We start from the raw sequence: 20,884 nt of genomic DNA, 5'->3' as shown, positions 1-20,884 counted from the left end.
TGTTCTCATTAAGAAACTGGGGGACTGTGGTGTCAACACCCACACAATCAATTGGGTTGCCAACTGGCTGGAGGGCCGCACCCAAAGAGTGGTGGTGGATGGGTCATTTTCAACCTGGAGGGATGTGTGGTTCCACAGGGCTCGGTCCTCAGGCCCGCACTGTTCAACATCATCAGCAACTTAGACAAGGGGGTAAAAAGCACCCTGTTCAAATTTGATGATGACACTAAGATGTGGGGGGATGTGGGCATGCTAGAAGGGAGGCATAGGCTACAATTGGACCTAGACATGTTCCAAGGGTGGGCAGATGAGAATAGGATGGGATTCACCACCGACAAGTGCAAAGTGATGCACCTGGGGAGGAACAACCGGCACCATACCTACAGGTTGGGGAACTCCCTTCTTGTCAGTACCAAGGCAGAAAAGGATCTTGGAGTCATCATTGACTCCAAGATGAACATGGGCTGGCAGTGTGGGGATGCAGTCAGGAAGGTCAACCGTACCTTGTCATGCATTCACAGATGCATCTAGAGCAGGTCCAAGGAGGTGATCCTCTCCCTCTATGCAGCACTTGTCAGGCCGCAGCTGGAGTACTGCATCCAGTTCTGGGCACTGCGCTTCAAGAGGGATGCGGACAACATGGAGAGGGTCCAGAGGAGGGCCACTCGCATGATCAGGGGGCAGCAGTGCAGGCCTTATGAGTAGAGGCTATGGTTGAACCTGTTCAACCTCCACAAGAGAAGGCTGAGGGGGGATCTAGTGGCCTGTTACAAACTAGTCAGGGGGGATCAGCAGGTATTGGGGGAGTCACTGTTCCCCCGAGCACTGCCAGGAGTGACCAGGAATAACGGTCACAAGCTGGTAGAGGGTAGATTTAGGCTGGATATCAGGAGGCGCTACTTCACTGTCAGGGCAGCTAGGGTCTGGAACCAACTTCCAAGAGAAGTGGTGCTGGCTCCTACCCTGGGGATCTTTAAGAGGAGGTTAGATGTACACCTTGCTGGGGTCGTTTGACCCCAGTAATCTTTCCTGCCATGGCAGGAGGTTGGACTACATGATCTACTCAGGTCCCTTCTGACCCTAGAAACTATGAAACTATGACCTGAACTCTATATCTATACCCCTTGACTTCAATTTCTCTACTAAGCCGTTTCTCCCCTGCTACCATTGTGTGAGTGTGTAAGTGTAAGTGTGCATGCAGGAACCAATAATTTGTAATCCACATATTGCGTTACCACTTTTTCTAATAAAACTGTTATTTGAAACCCTGAGTTGGGTTTTGTCTTACTGTGGCCCTGGCCCTGCTCCAATTTCTGCTCCCCTCCCCTCCCCTCTGACCATTGTCCTGTCTCTCTCTCTCGGACCCCCGTCCCAGGTCCCTCTCTGCCGCCTCCAATCCCTGCTCCCAACCTGCTCCCCGCTCACCTGTCTCAGCTCCCCCTCTGTCGCCTCCAACCCCCGCTCCCAACCTGCTCCTTTCTCTGCTCCCAGAATCTCTCTCTCTTAGTCACCAAGCACCCCAAGCATTAACACACTGTAACGTGAGTGGGTGTTCACCTGTGTGTGTGTATGAATCGGTAATTTTTGTATGTGTATCGCGTGTGTGTGTGTGCATTACATATAATTTTGTGTCATGCCCTCCTGCCTAAAAGCATAATATTGAGATCCCGAGTGTTGATCTTGCTTGTCAAATCAACAGAACCTTTTCAAGATTCAATAATTTTTGTTACCATATTTAGCTGAATCCAAGACTACTTCAAATTTAAGATGACCCCTCCATAATTTTCCATATACAATGTAGTTTTTGGAGGGTTGTCTTAAATGTGTCCCCTCCACTGTTGCAGTGGGGTAAGCTACAGCATAGGGCAGGTGGTGAGGGAGCCAAGTGGCCTGACCCCTGCCCCTTGCCCTCTGCTGCCTATCCTGCCCCCACCACTTGCCCCTCATAGTGCCTATGCACCCTGGTGCCTGCCTCTCCATGAGGCCTGGACCCTCTGGCACCTTTCCCCTGCCACCTTTCCCATAATATCTGTGCCTCCCCACACTTCACCCTTGCCACTAGACCACCCCGCCATCTCTCTCCCCATCCCTGCTTACCCTGTACCATAGCTCTGGCTCTGACCCCATTCCAAGCTGGGGTGTGGAGCACATGATTGCTCTTGTCCCCACCCAGTTAAGCAGCAACAGTTTCAGAGCTGAAGCTGCCACTGTCACTGGCCCTAGGGCAGAGCCTGAGGTGGAGGTACTGCCACTGCCACCCCTGCTGCATGGTTGGGTGAGGGATGGAGCAACAATGTGCTTTATGTCCCGAGTGGGGCAGGAGCCAGTCATAACAGAGGGTAAGCAGTGGCAGGGAGCAGAGACAGTGGCGGTGGAAACAGATGTGGGGAGCAGACTGTACAGGATAGAAGCAGGTTGGAGGTGGAGGGTAGAGCAGGCAGTTCTGATTCTGACCTCAAGCCCAGGTCAGGGTCAAGGTCTGAGCTACAGCAGCTGCCTGCCCCCCTCACTTGTATTCAAATCCGGGATGAGGGGCTTTCCCCTCTATGTTGAATGCGGAGAAAAACAAACAAACCTTGTCTTGGATTTGAGTAACTATGGTAGTTGCACTCTCTTTGTACATCTGTGCACAGCCTGTTTCTAGGAAAGAGAAATACAGAAATTGCACGAGAAAAGCTAGTCTCTGAATTTCCTATTAGAAGCAGAAATTGCCAGAAAAGTCTCACAATAGCTTTGCTAAACATCCAGAAACATAGATGTTTATCCAAATAAATTTGGATTCACTCGTGTTTACCTATTAATAGTTTCTAGCTCTGCAGTGCATAATATGCCTCTTTTCAGACCTAAATATAGTTGATTTGATGTAAAGACCTTTCACATGATATAAGATTCTATATAGAAAATGCTTGCACTTGCTTGCTGTCTCTAATACTATTAGATACTACTATTAAATACTATTTTAAATCTCATCATTTTAAATATATGCTGTAATCTATTTCAAAGTTGTAAAGCAATCTTCTGGAGCTGCACATGGGTTCACCATTTTGCTATGATTTTTCTGTGCCTTCACTCTTCATTTCAGCAAGGTACTTAATCGCATACATAATTTAAGCAGCAGAGACATTCTATTTAATTCAGTGGGACTGTTTCTTCTAAAGCCAGTTGCATGTTTGAGTACCTTGGGAATTAAACAGATTTTTTTTTCGGAGTGATGGCACATTTTAGCATATATCAAAACCTCTTTCCAAACAGTTATTTCTAAATTAATTATATCAAGGATATGTTTCTGCTTATCCCTGTAAACTTTTACTTTTGGGTGAGGGGTGTTTCTGAAATTTGGCATCTTGAAGATAAGGGCTCTCTATTCCACTATTTAGCTTCTGCATATTTCACATTTTTATGCTATTTGAACAAAGCAGTGGCTTTGTGGAGCCCTCCTGTTTGCATTACCACATCTTGGGAAGGTTGCCAGGTACACTCAATAGGAGGCTGATATTGAGATTAAGGTAATTTTACACCAAAGTTAGCAGAGATTTTTGTTTCTTGCATGTTAAATTATTTACATGGAGGTGTGTGTAAAATACAGCTGACTGGCCAGAATTCAAGCACTTGATAAAACTGATTTGCAGCTCTTGCTTACGAGTATTCTGCTGTGAGACAGCTGCCACCATAGGGAAGCCATCAGAGTGCTTAGGCACGCAGCTCCTGCCAGCATGGCTCCACTGCAAGACCTGTGAAGGCAGGATGCAGAGTGCAACCTGGCATGCACTGCTATTGAAGGAGCTGTTGTAGCTAACCAAAAGTGTGGGCACATTTATTTGTGTCTGCAGGTGACTTCCAGGTGTCATTAAAAATCTTCTCTCTCTCAAAGCTAATATTGTTTTGCCAACAGAAAGGAGGGGCTTTGCTACCAGAGGGGAGCTGTGAGTATGACATACTGGCAGTTTTACAGGCAGAACTGGAATCTCCAAGTATAAGTAGGCAGTTTAGACTAAACCTGGGTTACAAACACTAGTGTAAAGATGGGCTTTAGGAGGCAAACATAGAAGGGTACAGGCTAAAGAAGTATAGACAGATCCCCTCTCCAAAGTAAATACTTTTGAAGCCGAAAGAAAATCACATTCATGTAATGAATTTACTATCGAATCCAATACCATATTTTTGTCAAGAACATGAGGTTTAACTGAGCACTTCATACAACCAAGTATTCCACAAGCCTGATCCTCTTCCTCCTACTTACGTATGTTTTTCTTTCTTGACTAGATTAATGGAGTTCCACTAGAAAATCAGGAATAAGTGCGGGAGTCAGCAGGGGTGATGCATAGGGGGTGCATGACCCCCTGAGTGTGGTGGTGCCCCCAGCTGCCAGGGGCAAGAGTCGTTCATGGGAGTCGGACAAAAATTTTCCACTTGGGTGCACAAAATGAGAGGTCTATAATCCCAGATTTAAATACCCAGTTTTTAGGAACACTAAACATGGACACCTTCAGCTGAACTGCAAGTGCTCATCATCTTTGAAAATCAAGCATATAGGTGACTGAATATAGATTTAGTGGCCTTATTTGCAAAATGGTTTCATACAGAGGCCTATTTTAGAGATCAGTGGTACCTACTTGGTGTGCACCACTTTTGAAAGTCAGTTCAAGGGGCATTAGTTTAAATCAGTGATTCTCAACAAGGGTGCTGCAGCATCCTGGGGTGCCATGACGGGTGCTAAGAGCTGGCATTTTCTGAGAGGTGCCTTGAGTCTAATAAGACTGAGAACACTAGTTTAGATACAACAACCTTTACCATTTTATTTTGTACACTCTCTGAAACTTACCTTCCCCAATCCTCTTTTACTGGTTAGCAAACCACCTTTACACCTTACCTTGAAAAGATAGATTAGGGTGTTAATAGGTTTACGCTATAGGTTTAGCAAATGCAATTATTACAAAGATGCTTCAAAGTAACAAAAAGGGGGAAGGGAGAAAGAGAAAAGAAAGCTGAGTGAATTGTGGAGGTCTGTGTGTAATCAGAATTAGGCCATTTAAAATGAGAAAATATTCATATTGGAGGTTGGTGAGAAAATCCCTGCTTGTAATCCAAATCTGTTCTTGCTCTGCAGTACTTTGTGGCAGAAATACCTTCACCCTATTTATGCACAAGTGGCATCAGAATGACCACGTGCTATGTGCTATCTTCTGCTGTGTTATCATTTGTCTTCTGCTGCTTATGAACTATGGAAGATAAAACTGATGTCAAAAGTGTTCTATGTACTTAGATAAATCAATATTTAAGTAGGAAAATGTGTGCTTGTGGGGTCAAAACTAAAGAAAGTTTTAATGGGACATTGTTTGGACCTTGGACCTATTAGGTACAATCCCTGGTGGGTAGAAAAGGCTTCACAAGCAAATACAGGCAAGGAGTTTACCTTGGCCGCCTTCTGTCTTATAAGATGTCAGTGAATTCACAATTCTATGTTGTTTGCAGGAATTAGGCTGGCCATCATCAATGAAATGCCAATTAGTAAAGCCAAGAATGAGACAGAAGAAAACGTTTTAAAAATATTCTGGCAGCATAAAAAACACCAAGTTTTTTTTATAGCTCATTGTCATGTTAGAAATGACTGTCAGGATGAGTAGACAAATAAGTTGTCTTGCCTCCTTGCCGTAACAGGTAACAGATGTGCATCTGACTTGCTGTCAAAAGGTTTTAGAGGTATAGTATAACCTCATAAATCTGGATCTCGAAAATCCGGCACTTTTTAAGCTTTCCCCTCCACTCCCTCAGATGCAGAGGGGGAAGCTTGCACGTGGCGGCTGCCGCCATCCACCATTTCGACTTGCCTCTTTGCTTGCGGCTGCTGCTCTGGGATTGGCTACCACTACCCCACTCCCGACCTCCCCGCTCCGTGACTGGAAAAAAAGAAAAAACCCAGAACTTTCAAATTTCCAGCAGGTGCTCAATCCCAAGCATGCCAGATTGATGAGGTTATACTGTAATAGAAAAGTGAACTCTCTGTTGACCAAGACAGACATCCTTCCTTATAAAAAACATGTTACTGCAAGTCTTCTTGCAAAGTAGCAAGAAAAGGAATATGCAAATCTCTTCACAGACTGGAAGCATTTGAAGCGGGGAGAGGCAACCCTCAGCACATGTGCCAGCTAGTGGCAGGTGGAGACATCTTCCCTGGCATGCCAGGAGGTGTGCAAAGAAATTGTTTTAAAAAAAATTGTTTTAAGTTCCTGCTCTGGGCTTTCTGGAGCAGGCACTGGGGGCAGAGTCAGGAGAATGCAGGCAAGGCGGCTGTCTGCCTTCTGTTCAACCCACCCCCTGTCCCCGCGCTGCACTCTCCAGCCCGTCTGGAGGGGAGCTGTGGGTGGGCTGGGACCCAGGCAGGTGCTGTGCTGGAAGCTCCCAATAGGTGGGCAAGCCCTGGGCCCAGCTGGGGCTTGGGTAGATGGACATCCCATCCCACCTGGGTGGGACAGCACTGGGGCACTGAGCACCAGGGCTGGGTGCTCAGGTGGCACAGGGAGAAGCAGGTGTGGGGGGAGGCACCACAGGCAGGTCGGTCCAGCTGGCCCCTTGGGAAGCAGGGACTGAGTGGGAAGCACAGGCTGCCCTGGGGCTCCATGGACTCAGGCCATAATGGTGTTGCACAAACTGCAGTTCATTCCCTGGAGGCGCGCAGAGATCACAGACACACAGACATCAGTCGGCACTTACGGGTCTATTTGCTTGTAAGCAAGGTCGGAGCAGAGACATGTGCTCAAATCAGCTTCCAACCCCTGATTGTGTTTGCAAGCGGCTTTTATGCTTCTCAAATCTCCTGGGCACGTGCGCAGACACAGGAGTTCCTACAGCTTACTTCCGTTTCATACAAACATACATGTAGTTACATCATCACATACATTGCATGTATAGTATAATTAGTTATTTGAGTAGGGGGGGCGGAGAGGTAAATATGCAACTGCTAATTAAGCATGCTCAGTACTACAAGAGTTCATCAAGAGTTCATTCCCTTAGGCTATGCAGTTAAATTTCAGCTTGAACTAGTTTCTGTAATCAGCATGTGAAAGTGTGAGGAGGAGAGAGATAGTCTCGGGCAGCGGCTTCCCTTATCAAGGACAAGATTCCAGCTGTGCAATTCTAACAATGGGTGGGTGGGGAGCACCCAGCAGCACCCAAGGTGGGACCTGACCTGGCCCATATAACTGCCCTGCCTTTGAGGGAACGCCACCTGGCTGGGGCAGGACACTGGATTTGGGTGGGGCTCCCAGCTCTGGGTTCAGCCTTCCTGTGCACCAGGCACCATGTGCGCAGGGCAGAGCCATCCCCGGTGCGAGGGCCCAGCTGCAGGAAAGTGGTTGCGCTGGCCTGCCCAGGCCCCAGCCTTGCCCACCAACAGCTCCCCTCCAGGGACCAGGGTCAGGGCAAGCACTGCACAGGGCCACTGTGCTGCAGGCTCATTGCCAGTTCAGCACCAAATGCCACCTCTGGCAGCTGTTCCTGGGATGCAGTCCCTGCACTGCTCATGGTGTGCCCAGCATGCAAGGAGGCCAAGCCCAGAGACAGGCATCCTCTTGTGTGCAGCATTGCAGCCTCCTTCCACATGACACTGCCCTGGATCAGTGGGCCCAAGCCAAAGCCAATAGTGGTGAGAGACATTGGTGGTAAAGGACACATCTTCTTTCTATTTTTTCCTTCTTTTGTCTCTCCTTTTTCTTTCTCTCTCCTCTTTTTCCTCTCTTTCTCTCTCCTCTTTCTTTTTTCCTTTTTTGTTTCTCTCTCCTCCCCTCTCTCCTTCCTTCTCTCTCCCTTCTTGTCTTTTTTTTCTCTTTCTCTCCTCTCCTCTCTTCTCTACTTTCTCTCTTCTTTTTTCTATTACTTCTCTTTTTTCGCTCCTTTCTTTTTTCTCTTCCCTTTTTCTAACCTTTTTCTTTCTCTCTTTCTTTTCCTTTCTTTTTTCCCCTCTTTCTTCTCTCCTTTTTCACTTTTTTCTTTTCTCTCTCTCTCTTTCCTATCTCTCATCCAACATGCTTAACAAATAAGAATACACAAAGAGCAACGGTAGCATTTTAAGTTTTATTTATTGTCATCGGGTTTAGAATTTTTAGAAAACCTGGTATTTACCATAGAAAAACCAAAGCAACCTTTATATTATTAACTATATTAATATGCAGTGCATCTTGCCATATATCTGCTCACTTCTGTTTTTCTGGCATGCTGGCATTCTGGCTTCTTACATGGTAGACATTGTGGTTTTTTCGGCACTCTGGCCAAAAACATTGCCTACCCCGATTTAAAGATTGAATAACTTTAGAGCTGTTCCTAAAAAGGGGAGAGGGGGTGATTTTCATTTTCAAGGTACACAAGGTTCAAACTTGAGTTGAGAGTGCCTGATTTTGAGGTTTAAGCAAAATGTATAAATTAAGGACCTTGGGTGGAAATCTACAAAGTTAGGTAAATGAAGAAAGTGAGCAAGAGAATGAAAAAACAACATACCCTGCTTCATTATCAGTATAATGTAAGTACCTACACATCTCTTGGCTTGCAGTTGATCTTATATGAACCCTACTTACTAGAAGTTTATGCCATGTTATTGGTATTTACATCACTGCTTTTAACAGACAGTCAACATGATTCCAATGAAACTTAACTGAATCAAGATACAAGAATAATTAAGGCCTCTAATAAACCTGTACTTGCAGAGAGTGACCTTTAAAGAGAAAGGTAGAATATTTCATCTTACTTTTACTTGACCATATACATCCTTAAAAGTTAATGGAAAAGAAAAACATACAGCCCTCATGGACTGTCCATCTGAGTTTGATCGCAGGGAGCTGTAATAATGTACTAAGGAAAAGGAGCTCTGCACTAGAGAAAGCATATGTAAGTAAAGGAGACAGTGTTGAACCATCTGAAGATAGTAAAGGAATTGGGACTTCCTTTGGGAGGGAAATATTTCTTGGAGAGAGAGACATTTAACTTAAAGCCAATTACTGGGAAAGAGCACATGGCCCAAGTGAAGCAGTAAGGTGTAACCTCAGACAGACATGTAAACATGCTATGCTATCTGTAGCTATAAAGTATACCTAATTGCTAGGTTTAGACATTGTAATATTAGTAGCTATTAGGCTAGAATACACTGAATGAAAAATTTCTGATGCCTTTATTCATCTTGGACGTCCTCAGTCAAATCATTTGACTCCTCTGTCTTGGTGTTCCTTGTCAATATGATGGTTAACACTTGCCTGCCTAAGAGGGCTATTAACTAATGTAATTTATGTAAAGCACCAGATAAGAGTTAATCAACAGCATGGAGTTTATTTTTTTAAAAAACAGGTGTGGACTGGTTGGAAATATTTGACATCCTCATATAAGCAAATATTTACTATGAAATGTTGGAATGGTGTAGTCAGGGCCTCAACCCAGATATAGCCCTTTTGCACTGGTACAAGTCTTTAACTTGCTTTTGGGGGATACCTTCAGTGGCATTAAGGCCTACTAACTGAGCCCAATAATTGCTCCTTGCAGTCCTTGTGTAGAGCTTTTGTTGGGGTCCTGGCTGAGGAAAGGAGATATGTGGTCAGACCCAGAGGTAGGGCAGCAAAAGGTCATCATTGATGTACCCCTTCATAGCTGCCCTCTGGCTCCAAACAGACATAATTTACCTCTAACAATAAGCAAAGAAAAGAAATAATTAACATAAATCATCCACTTTTTTCCTGTTACAACAAGTGTCACAAATACTTTCCTTGCCCTGTTGATTTGGTATCTAGAATAATATCTCTTGGCTTATTTTGGCTCAGAGTTGCATTATGCAATGAGCTAAAACCGTTTTAATGAATTCCAGCATAAAAGAAAGTAAACATTTTGTTAATGTAAAAGCAAAGTCATCTGTTTGTTAAATATCAGCACTCTTTGCTTGTTCAAAATGAGGCACTCCCAAGCTTATAGTGCAGTTTATTAGAAGTAATCTGCTACCTAACCATAGTTGTGCTGTCATAGACTTAATTTTAGATTAGGTTATTCTCCCATCATTAACTAAGCAATAAAATGAGCCAAGTGTGAATTTCATGGTGACTATTTGAAAATATTTTAATTTATTTTATCAAGTCAGAGGCATGAAGCCAAGTAGCTTTAACTACCCAAGAAGTATACTAATCCATTATCTGCAGTGTGCTTCCCCTTTCAAACAATTGGGGAATTGAGCCTGATCTTCCAAACAATAAGGAAAACAGAGGACATGTTGCATCTTGCATCTATTATTAGGATGGGTCTTGAATCTAACTGGTTTAGATAATCCCCTGACTATAAATCCTCCTTCAAACATTGTGTTTTGTATACCCAAAGATTTGATCTAATTATTTCTTATTTCATCATACCAGCTCTTCTTCCTTCCCTTATGACCTTCCCAGTGGCCTATTCCCTTTCTCTGAGACCGCTATCTTGAATTTTCTGGCTCAGTCCTCTTCATAATTTCATAGTTGCTGCAGGCCTACAATGACATTTCTGGTGGCTTTCTTCCATCTCTTTTATGTTACTATGATTGTTGCCCTGTATTCTTGCTCTTGAATATTATGCTTCCTTGTGCTACCTATGCTAGTAGCACCCTGATATGGATTGTGTACTTCAGGGAAGCATTGCAAACAGCAAGGCAGGGGATGAAGGCAGAACTGATAAGAAGGAGATTGGAAGAGAAGAGTAAAAAATAATCAGGAGAGAAATTGGCAGGCGACTGTATTTGGGGGTGGGGAGGTGGGATGAGCATTAAGTGGAGAGCAGGTCCATTGTGTAGTACTACAGATGATAGACAGGTGTCTATCCTAACTTAAATTCTTTATTTTTTGTAATCAGAATTAATCAGAGCCTTGACAAGGTTTGATGATAGGAGTGCTAGGCCCCCCCCCCCAAAAAATCAAAATGAATAAGCTGTATGTACAACAAAACAAAGCAAACAGGCTAAATTCTGCTTGTTTATTCCTGTGCAACACCAAAGAAGTCACTAGGGAGCTAGAGATGTAAGTGAGAGCACAATCTAGCCTATATTTTTGCTGCTTTTTTGCCCCCTCCCCTGCCTTTTGACTGTTAATTGCTGTGCTGTAACTTAGAATGACTTTCTCACTTTATTCTCATAAAGATGTGGTGTAAATATGACTTAAAATAACTGTCAGTGACTGCAGACTCACAGCCACTCCAAACTGCAGCTCAGTCCCTCAACCCCCAGGACCCAACAGTGAACATCTGTTGGGTCTGGGGGACTGATGTAACTCACGGTGCTTCCTGCAAAGCGCTACAAGTTACAGTGGGGAACTGCACTTGTGTTTGTGCTCTTAGAGTGTATGGGAAGGCACTACTTCTGAGTAGCTGACATACTGTAAATCTCCACCCTCATTTACCTCAGTAACTTGTTTGCACACCTATACCCTCAGAAAACCACTGGTAGCTTTCTGTTTGGTTTAAATTGCAGACAGGCAATGTTTGCAGGCTTTACTTTCTCCTAGGAACTATGGTTATTTCACAGTTTCAAACATGGATACAAGTTGAATTACACTGCAAACATACAGACATCTTCATTTGTGCCCAGATTTCCAAAGCCATTTCATAGATACGCATCAAGTGTATGTGGATTCTTAAACCTTCTCGTCTTTCATAATGTTAACGTGCATTAACATGACACTTACTGAGAAGCTCCTTCCCCCCAGCAAGATGCTGCTGAGTCAGCCACTCTGTGCAAATCAAACATTCAAAGGTAGCTTGATGAGCAAGACCTATTTAAATACCAGCATGTGCTATACTTTTTGAGCTCTAAGAACTAGAAATCCCCAAACACATGTTTTGTGTTAGGTTAGTGAGATTCCCCTAGCTGCCAAACTTAATAAAAGTCTGTGCAATATTATTTTAACCAATGGAGTTGAAAACCCCCAAATTAGAATGTCAGTAAGAAATCCCAGTGGGAAAAAAATTGCTTGCCACACAGTTTCGATAAGCTAGAGTAAATTAAAAGTTGACAGTGTCCATAGATTTCTCTGGACCAGTTTTATTAAAACCAGTAAGGCCAGGGACTTTAACTAATCAAGATTCAGATTTTCATAACATGTATACTCTTAGTTCTTAGTTTATTAGGGAATTTCCACAGCATGTAGTAGTTAGAAGCATATCAGTGGGTTTAAGGCTTGATATTTTGTAATCAGTTTTGACTTGCATTCCCAAGAAGAAAAGATAAGGTGGAACTCAGCTTTCCTTTCCCAAACAGCTATTGGAAGTTTCCTGATCACAGGCCATGGTTCTCATGAGGAACTTTGATCATCCCGACATCTGCTGTGAGGGCAATACAGCAGTGCACAGGCAATCCAGGAAGTTTTTGAAGAGTGTTAGGGACAACTTCCTGGGGCAAGTGTTAGAGTGGCCAATTAGGAGCTGTGCTTTTTTGGATCTGCTGCATATCAACAGAGAAGAATTGGTGGGGAATGTAGAACTGGATGGTAACTTGGGCAGCAGTGACCATGAGATAATTGAGTTCAGGATGCCGAGGAAAGGAAAGAAATGGAGCAGCAAAATACAGGTCCTGGACTTCATAAAAGCAGGGAACTGATGGGCAGAATCCCCTGGGAGGCCTGCCTGAGGGGGAAAGGAGTCCAGGACAGCTGGTTATATTTTAAAGAAACCTTATTGAGGATGCAGGAATGAACCACCCAATGCACATTAAGACTAGCAAGTATGGCAAAAGACCAGCTTGGTTTAGCAGGAAGCTCTTCAGCAAGCTAAAAACACAAAGAGGAAACTTACGAGAAGCAGAAATTTGGACAAACAGCTAGGGAGGAGTATAAGACCATTGCTTGGGCATGTGGGGATGAAATCAGGAAGGCCAAAGTGCATATAGCGTTGCAGCTAGCAAGAGACCTGAAGGATAACAAGGGTTTTTACAAGTATGTCAACAACAAGAAGGAAAGTGTGGGTCCCTTACTAACTGGGGGGAGGCAATCTAGTGACAGATGATGCAGAGCAAAGTCAGCTCCCAGATTCCTGCACCTGGCAGCAGTTTGGGGAGGAGGTGAGCAGCCAACAGTGGCAAAAGAACAGGTGAGGGACTATTTAGAAAAGCTGGACATGTACAAGTCCATAGGACCAGATGGTATGCACCCAAGAATGCTGAGAGAGTTGGCCAATGTAATTGCAGAGCTACTGGTCATTATCTTTGAAAATGTGTGGTGGTCCAGAGAGGTCCCAGATGGGTAAATATAGTGTCTATCTTTAAGAAAGGGAAGAAGGAGGATCCAGGGAACTATAGACCAGTCAGTCTCACCTGAGTCCCTGGAAAAATCATGGAGCAGGTTCTCAAGGAATCCATTTCTAAGCACTTGGAAGAGGAAAAGGTGATTAGGAACAGTCAGCATGGATTCACCAAGGGCAAGTCATGCCTGACCAATCCAATTGCTTCCTATGATGAGATGACTGGCTCTGTGGATGCGGGAAGAGCAGTACCCACTGTCAAGAGGGGCACCAGTGCTCTAACAGGGGAATGTGCCCCATCTGCCTCCCCTATGCCCTAAGGGTTGGTCCTGGGCATGTTTTGTTCAATATCTTCATCAACAACCTGGAATATGGGATAGAGTGCACCCTCAGCAAGTCTGCAGATGACACCAAGCTGGGGGGAGTAATACATATGCTGGAGGGTAGGGCTAGGATTCAGAGACACCTTAATATATTGGAGAATTGGACCAAAAAAAAAATCTCATGAGGTTCACTCAATAAAGGACAAGTGCAAAGTCCTGCACTTAGGATGGAACAATCCCATGCACCAGTGCAGGCTGAGGACTGGCTGGCTAAGCAGAAGCTCTGCAGAAAAGGACCTGGGGATTACAGTGGACAATAAGATGAATCAGCCAACAGTGTGCTCTTGTTGCAAAGAAACCTAACAGAATACTGGGCTGGATTACTAGGAGCATTGCCAACAAATCAAGGGAAGCAATTCTTCCCCTCTATTCGGCACTGGTGAAGTACTGTTTCGTTTTAGGCCCCCCACTACAGAAAGGATGTAGAAAGTTGGAGAGAGTAGAGCAGAGGGCAACAAAAATGGTTTGGAGGCTGGGGCACATGGCTTCTGAGGAACAGGCTGAGAGAACTGGGCTTATTTAGTCTGGAGAAACTAAGACTGAGAGGGCATTTGAAAGCAGCCTTTAGCTATCTGAAGGGTGGTTCCAAAGAGGATGGAGCTTGACTGTTCTCATTGGTGACGGATGACAGAAGGAGCAATGGTCTAAAGTTGCAGCAAGGGAGGTTTCGGTTGGATATTAGGAAATGATTTCTCACTAGGAGGGTGGTAAAGCACTGGAACAGGTTACCCAGAGAGGCTGTGGAAAAAATCCTTCAGGGTTTTTAAGATCTTGCTAGAAAAAGCCTTGGCTGGGATGATTTAGTTGGGGCTGAACTTGCTTGGAGCAGGGGGTTGGACTAGATGACCTCCCAAGATCCCTTCCAATCCTATTTTTCTGTGATTGTATAACTATTTAGGAGAGGCTCCATTCTGTTCCACTTGAGACGCAGATGTGTGAGATTTCTAACAAAGTACCTGGATAAATTATTTACATGTATCCTCATAAACAAGGAATTTTAATAAAGAACTAAAAAAGTTATGTTGGTTTAAAACATGTTGTGGACTGAATACTAGTGACTCATTGAAATACTACTATCATTTGGAAAGATGGTCAGTGGCAATTAATATTCTGACCCTGATTTTTTAAAAGCAACTTGTTTTTTAGGAACATTGTATGCTATCAAAAATGTGCCTGTTTTTGTGTGCTCCATTTGAAATGCTTACTTCCTGGATGTAGATATAGATAAAGCTCTTCAGCTGTATGCTTGAGGACTGCAGGAGCAAAAGCATCTGCAGAATTCTTCTGGAAAATAGTTCATTTAAAATGTTGACCTTTTGTCCCTTAAAGTGGACCAATAAAGTTTGCAAGGAAATATAAATCGTCCCCGACTGCAAAAGAAATCAGACAATAACGCTGATATTTCCTCTTTTAATAAAGGCCAGCTTCAGCAACATATTTAAAATCCCAAGTAGTGTCAATGGAAGTCCAAAGGTCTGCACAAGAACATAAATGCCATCCTTATTTTAAAACCCTTGCTAAATTAAAGTCTAAACCAGCTACTTCTTTCTAGGGCTGTGCAAAGCTTCAGTCCCTGATTCGACTTGGCAGAGATTCGGCCCAATTCGGTGGCTGAATCTCCAAATCCAAACTGAAACAAAGGACCCTTTAATCTCTCTGAATTGAATTGAAACCCTCTGAATCGATTCGGAGAGATTCAAGATTCGGACAGAGACAGCTTTAAACGTTTTTTCTACATACCTCTAGGTAGTAGGGGCTCATGAATGCTGATGCAGGGGCCCATGGAGTGTCCCACAGAATCACAGGGTGCTCCCCAGCGTGCTCAGCAGCAGACCCGGAAGTGGACAAGCAGCACTTTCTGTCCACTTCTGGATCCGCCGTGGAGCGTGCAGAGGTCCCCCCCCGGCTCTTCACCCTGGCTAAGTGACTGGTGCCTTCTGGGTCTGGGGAGGGGCCCACAGGTGACTGATCAGTGAGCCAAGGAGGCACAGAGAGCCCTCCCAGCACGCTCCCCAGCAGACCCGGAAGTGTACCGGAATTAATTAGTTAGGCGCCAAGCACCTGGAGGGCCCCCCTACACTCCTATGGGATGCTCCATGTGCCCCAGCATCGCAGCGATCATGAGCTATGTCTGCTGCCTCAAGGTACGTAGAAAAAACTTTTGAAGATGAGTCTATGTCCAAATTGCTGATTTTCCAAATCAGCATTGAATCTTCATTTTCAGATTCAGCTGAATCAAATCAGGGACAGTGAATCAACAAATCGAATCACTGTCCCTGTTTTGGGCCAAATCTGAATCGAATAGGGCCCACTTCGCACACGCCTACTACTTTTCAGTGTATAGCATCTGGCATATTTGTTTACCTATTCATATGGATATGCTAAAATAAAATGCTTTGGAATATTTTGAATAAGGAAAGTGTTATAGACAGTCAAGGTCCACTTTATGTCAGAACACTGAGGAAGGGTGAGAAATAGACAGTGATGCTTCAGTCAGACTGCTGATTAATTTCAGAAAGGTCATCTCATTGTAACTTTGCCAGCTTTCTGATAATGTCTTTAAAGAATCTGTCTGGAAACAATGGAGAACCAATCTGAAAATTTATTATAAAAAGAATTTTTATAGGGGTCAAAAGAAAGGAAGAACCAAAAATTTATGTAATAGAAATGTGCAACCACCATGTTAGAGATAAGCATGAACTGTAACATCTGCATCAGTGGCTAGATGCTAATTTTTCTTCTATCTAGAGCTAGATTGGATCCAGCTTTCTGGTCCAGGCATATCTTGACTTTTCAGTGAAGAGAAACCATTCATGTCTAAATAAAGTAATGCTTCAAATGCCTCAAAATATAGATTCCTTTGACAGGGACATATAAAAAAAGTATAGAAAATTCCACTCAACTGAAGAGACAACTTGTATTATTGCAACTGATGTGAAAAGAACATAAGGACTGATTCTTCCTCTTCCCAACAGCAGTGAAAATCAAGAGCAACTCATACAGTTCATACAGTTACTCTGATGTGCAAGTAAGATAAAAACATCTGTTGGCCCATCCTACACATGTCATAGTCCCAAACACTGGTAACTAGAGAAAAGCTGGCTGTTAAAACTTGTCTAAGGGGTGTCTACAGTTATGCTCATTCGCATTCTAATTGGAATGTGTTGTAACGGACTCTATTAATTGAGTCTGCTCCATGTTCTAATTAGAACATTCTAGCACCACCTCACTCACGTGTATTAAGCCCACATGCATTTTAAAATGGCCATGGGGGCACTTTATCTAAACCTTGTTAAACAAGCTTTAACTAAAGCATCCTGTGGCCACTCTGAAGAATTCAGGAGCTCAATACACATGACAGAGAGCCATTTTCATTAGAACAGCTGCCTGGGAACTGCTCTGATTAAAATGCCTCCCCCTACCACTGAGCACGTGTATAGGCAGCTATATAAACTACACAGTGATTATAACTAGGGTGCCTTTAATCACTGTTAGCCAGTTGATTAGACTGGTTGGCAGAGGGGAAAAGTGCTTTGAGTTACATGTCCAAAGCATGGTAGAACAGTGGCATTATTTTACACATTTGTTATACATTGAATAAGGAGAATAACAAACTAGATTCAAATGATTTCATAAGAAAACCAACTACCAGTTACTACACAGATATGCATGCTGCTGTATCCTATTTAGCTACTTTGGTTGTCCCCTCATTGTGAAACCTACCTTCAGAATTCCCTATCTTCCTGGAAGATGTCATGTATTCTCTTCCATGTGTGTTCTGCAAAAGCCTTGAAATTCCTTAGTAGCCCAACCAAGCTTAGTAACACCTTATCTTGCTATTATTTACCTTCCAGAAAGAGGGACTGAAGGAAACCTGGTTAGAAGCTGAGCCCTTGTTAAACTAAAGAGAAGAGGAATGGGGGCTAAAGGAGGAGCAAGGCCTGCTAGAAGCTGAGATTTTGTTGAGGGTGTCAGGGTAACCGAACACTGAGTGAATCGGGCCCCAAGGTCACGGTAGGCCGGGGTGGCAATTGGAATACGAACAGGTGGGATTAGCGGCGGTGGAGTGTGAGCTGTACGGGAAGTTTAAACAAAGATGATTTATTTACTCACACTTGGGAAGCAGAGGCTCAGATATTTCTTCAGTTACAGTATAGCAAACAACAAAGGGGTCTGTTGGCCCACAGGGTTCACTAGCAAGCCCTTGCTTTCTACCCCCTGAGGGATAGGTGCGGCTGCCCACTAGCTAGTCCCAGCGCTGGTCAACAGCTCATGAACGGGATAACAAACAACAAAAACTGTAACGTAGTGAATCGAGGAATGGGGTCGTGCCGCCAGTCCAAAAGACAGTCCGTAAACTGAGGTCGGAGATGAGAAGCCAGAACGCAGTAAGCAGAAGTCAAAAATTGAAGCCAAACAGTCCCATAACCGAGATCGAAAAGACGAGTCGCTCCACCCGCCGTCCGCAGCCTCTGCTTGCGCCTCACAGTCCCTGCCGTCCGCAGCCTCTGCTCACAGGATCGTTCTCTCCCTGTGAGACAGTCCCTGCAAAGGCAGCCTCTGCTCACAGGATCGAGCACAGTCTCTCCTCCAAAACACACACACACTACTTCACCACACCCGGGTGCCGGCTCACAAACCTTTTATAAGAATTTAGTGGCCAATCAGAATGCTCTTCACAGAGAAATTTCTAGTCAAATTACATCATGCAGTCAGTGAACTGAGCATGTGCGTTAGATCAGATTACCTCATGCTCTGTGATTGACAAGCCTCCAGGTCACCCAGAGGGCACATTCTGGGGGCCTGTCTGTAGTTTCAACTCCCTGTGATGGCAGCACCAAACTTAAGATTTTTCCTTGACAGAGGGAAGGATTTACTGAAGGCTTACTATGTCAGGGGCAAAGTACCTCTAGTTTGTCCACATGGCTTTTTTGATTTTAGGCATAAATTAATTTCTATTTAGTTTCAGCTTATACTTGCTTGACATTAAACTGGGAATTTGCAGCAATTGCTAATATTCACTCTGTGGATGCTATCGGATATTCTTATGGGCTATATTCTAGCAATGAAGGGTTAACTAAAAATGAAACAGCAACACTGCAAAATCTGGAGATTCATTATTCTCACCAGTTTCTGTGAAGATCGTATTGTTCCTTAGCAGAATAATCTTGTGTGAGATGAGGATGAAAAGAGTCTACATTATGATGAACAACTTATCACAATATTTCTTTGTGAGTACAACAGCCCATCTCTTGCTTCTGCTCTGGTTACCTGCATGAATTATAGAGAAATTGTAGCATTTTCAGAAGTAGCCTCCAATTTGGTAGACCAATGGTTCTAAAACTTTTTCTAAAAAGGACACCCCTCAAAGAATGCCAGGTCTTAGCTTTCATTCACTTTTTGCCTACAGAAAAAAAATAAGAACAATACTTCTGTTTCAATAAACTCAGAAAGACCATCTCAGGTCTGAATATTTTTTACATCATAGATTCCTATTTGAAATCTCTGCCTTTATCTTCTGCATCATGTATAGGTGCTGGCATTCCTAACTATGCTAATATTGCATGCCACCCTAAGGAGGACTCACGGTACCCAGGGTGTTGCCATGCCCTAGTTGAGAATCACTGTTATAGACACAGGTTGCAACTCTGAAATCCTTGGCTAGGGACAAAAGTTACACAAAAACTGGTTAAAGTAATCAGAAACTGGTTTCAACCTGTATCAGAACAGAAGTTCACTGCTCATAAACCGGTTTCAAAATGGCTGAAACTGGTTTAAGATAAACTTGATTGAAAGTAGTATCAGACTTAACTGATTTGGGTCAACCCAGTTTATGAAATTTCTGTCCCAGATCCCTTCCTGGTTCAAGTTAAATCAGAATCCCCCAGCATGCTTTGGAGCCAGAGCCTGTGCTGTGCTGTCTGCTTCAGCAGAGAAGGGTTGGAGGGGAGGGAGAGGCAGAGACTGCCCTCCCAGACAAACCCTGGCTGGGGTCTGAGGCCAGGGAGGGGGGTTAAATCCCCATCCCCCCTGAGTACAGAGCTGCCCTTCCCTGCTCTGCTAAACATACTTCTGGCTGCAACTGTGGACTACAAGTCCCAGAGGCACCTGGAAGCAGGAAGAGGAAGTGATGTGTAACCCTGCACAGTCCTGCTGCTGTGATTCTGGACTGCAAATCCCAAAGACCTCGGGGGCAGCAGGAAGAGAAAGCAAACACACAGCCTGTGCTGGCTATGTGCCAGACAGCCATGCTCTACCATCCCCTGGCTTCTGGCCTGAGCCATTGCAGGCATGTGGCTGCATATGCTACATCAAAAGCAAATGTCTGTCCAGTTGTTCTCAGTTTAACCTCTGCAGCTTAAACTAACCTGCAAAGACTGAATCAATTCAGCTTCATGCTTTTTGACTGTACTTAGCCCTTACGTCCACACTTTTTCAGCTACAGTCAAGACAAGTGTTTGTTACTAAAGTCTGTGTTTGTTTAAGCTCAGTCATTTCACCAGACTCTCTCTCCTGCACAGTGTTCTCTACAGTATAAAGAACACATCATTCTCTATATAAACCTGAGGTGTTGGTACTGACTGCTAAATTAGATGCACTAATCACCACCATAAGGTATTAAACTTTAATACTATAAGAGCTGCTAAACCAACAAAAAGGGGGCCTTAAGGTCAAGTTTAACACTGGTTAAAACAAGCATATTTTTAATCGAGTCAGTATTCATTTTAGCAAAGTTGTTCATTGCTAGTTTATTATTGGAAACCCTTTACTGAAACCCTTCTTAATGTTATACATTTTGGGGCTTGGAGAGTGTCTTTTTCACTGGATTCCTGAGGCTTAAATGTATCGAAGTAATGACCACCTGGACATAAAAAGTGAAATGGAAATTGCTGTTACTGCAGCTCCTTGATTTACAAATAACAAACCTGAGTTTTGGATCTTCTCTTGATTGCATATGCTGGATTCATTACCTACTAAGAGCTCCTTTTCACATCAGTAAAGCTTCACTTGGCTTGGAAAAAAAAAAAAAAGGATGTTTAGGGGAAAGGGACATTACTTGAAAAGAGTATCATATTCACAAGACAGAATTTGGTCTAAAATGCAGGCTTTTGTTTCCCAGCTGTTTTACTTCAGTCAATTTATCAGGTTATCAAACAGAAATAAAGAACATATATCTTTGTTTCTCACTGGTGTATTCCCTTTTGCAGATATATCTAAATATCACCAGTAGATCTTTCCACTGATATATACCAGACATGTATGGTGTATTCTTTGTTCTA

This window comes from Crocodylus siamensis, chromosome 3 (assembly GCF_052110815.1).
Source record: "Crocodylus siamensis isolate JL-2025a chromosome 3, ASM5211081v1, whole genome shotgun sequence".
Taxonomy (NCBI): Eukaryota; Metazoa; Chordata; order Crocodylia; family Crocodylidae; genus Crocodylus; species Crocodylus siamensis.
This window is presented reverse-complemented; position numbering follows the sequence as displayed.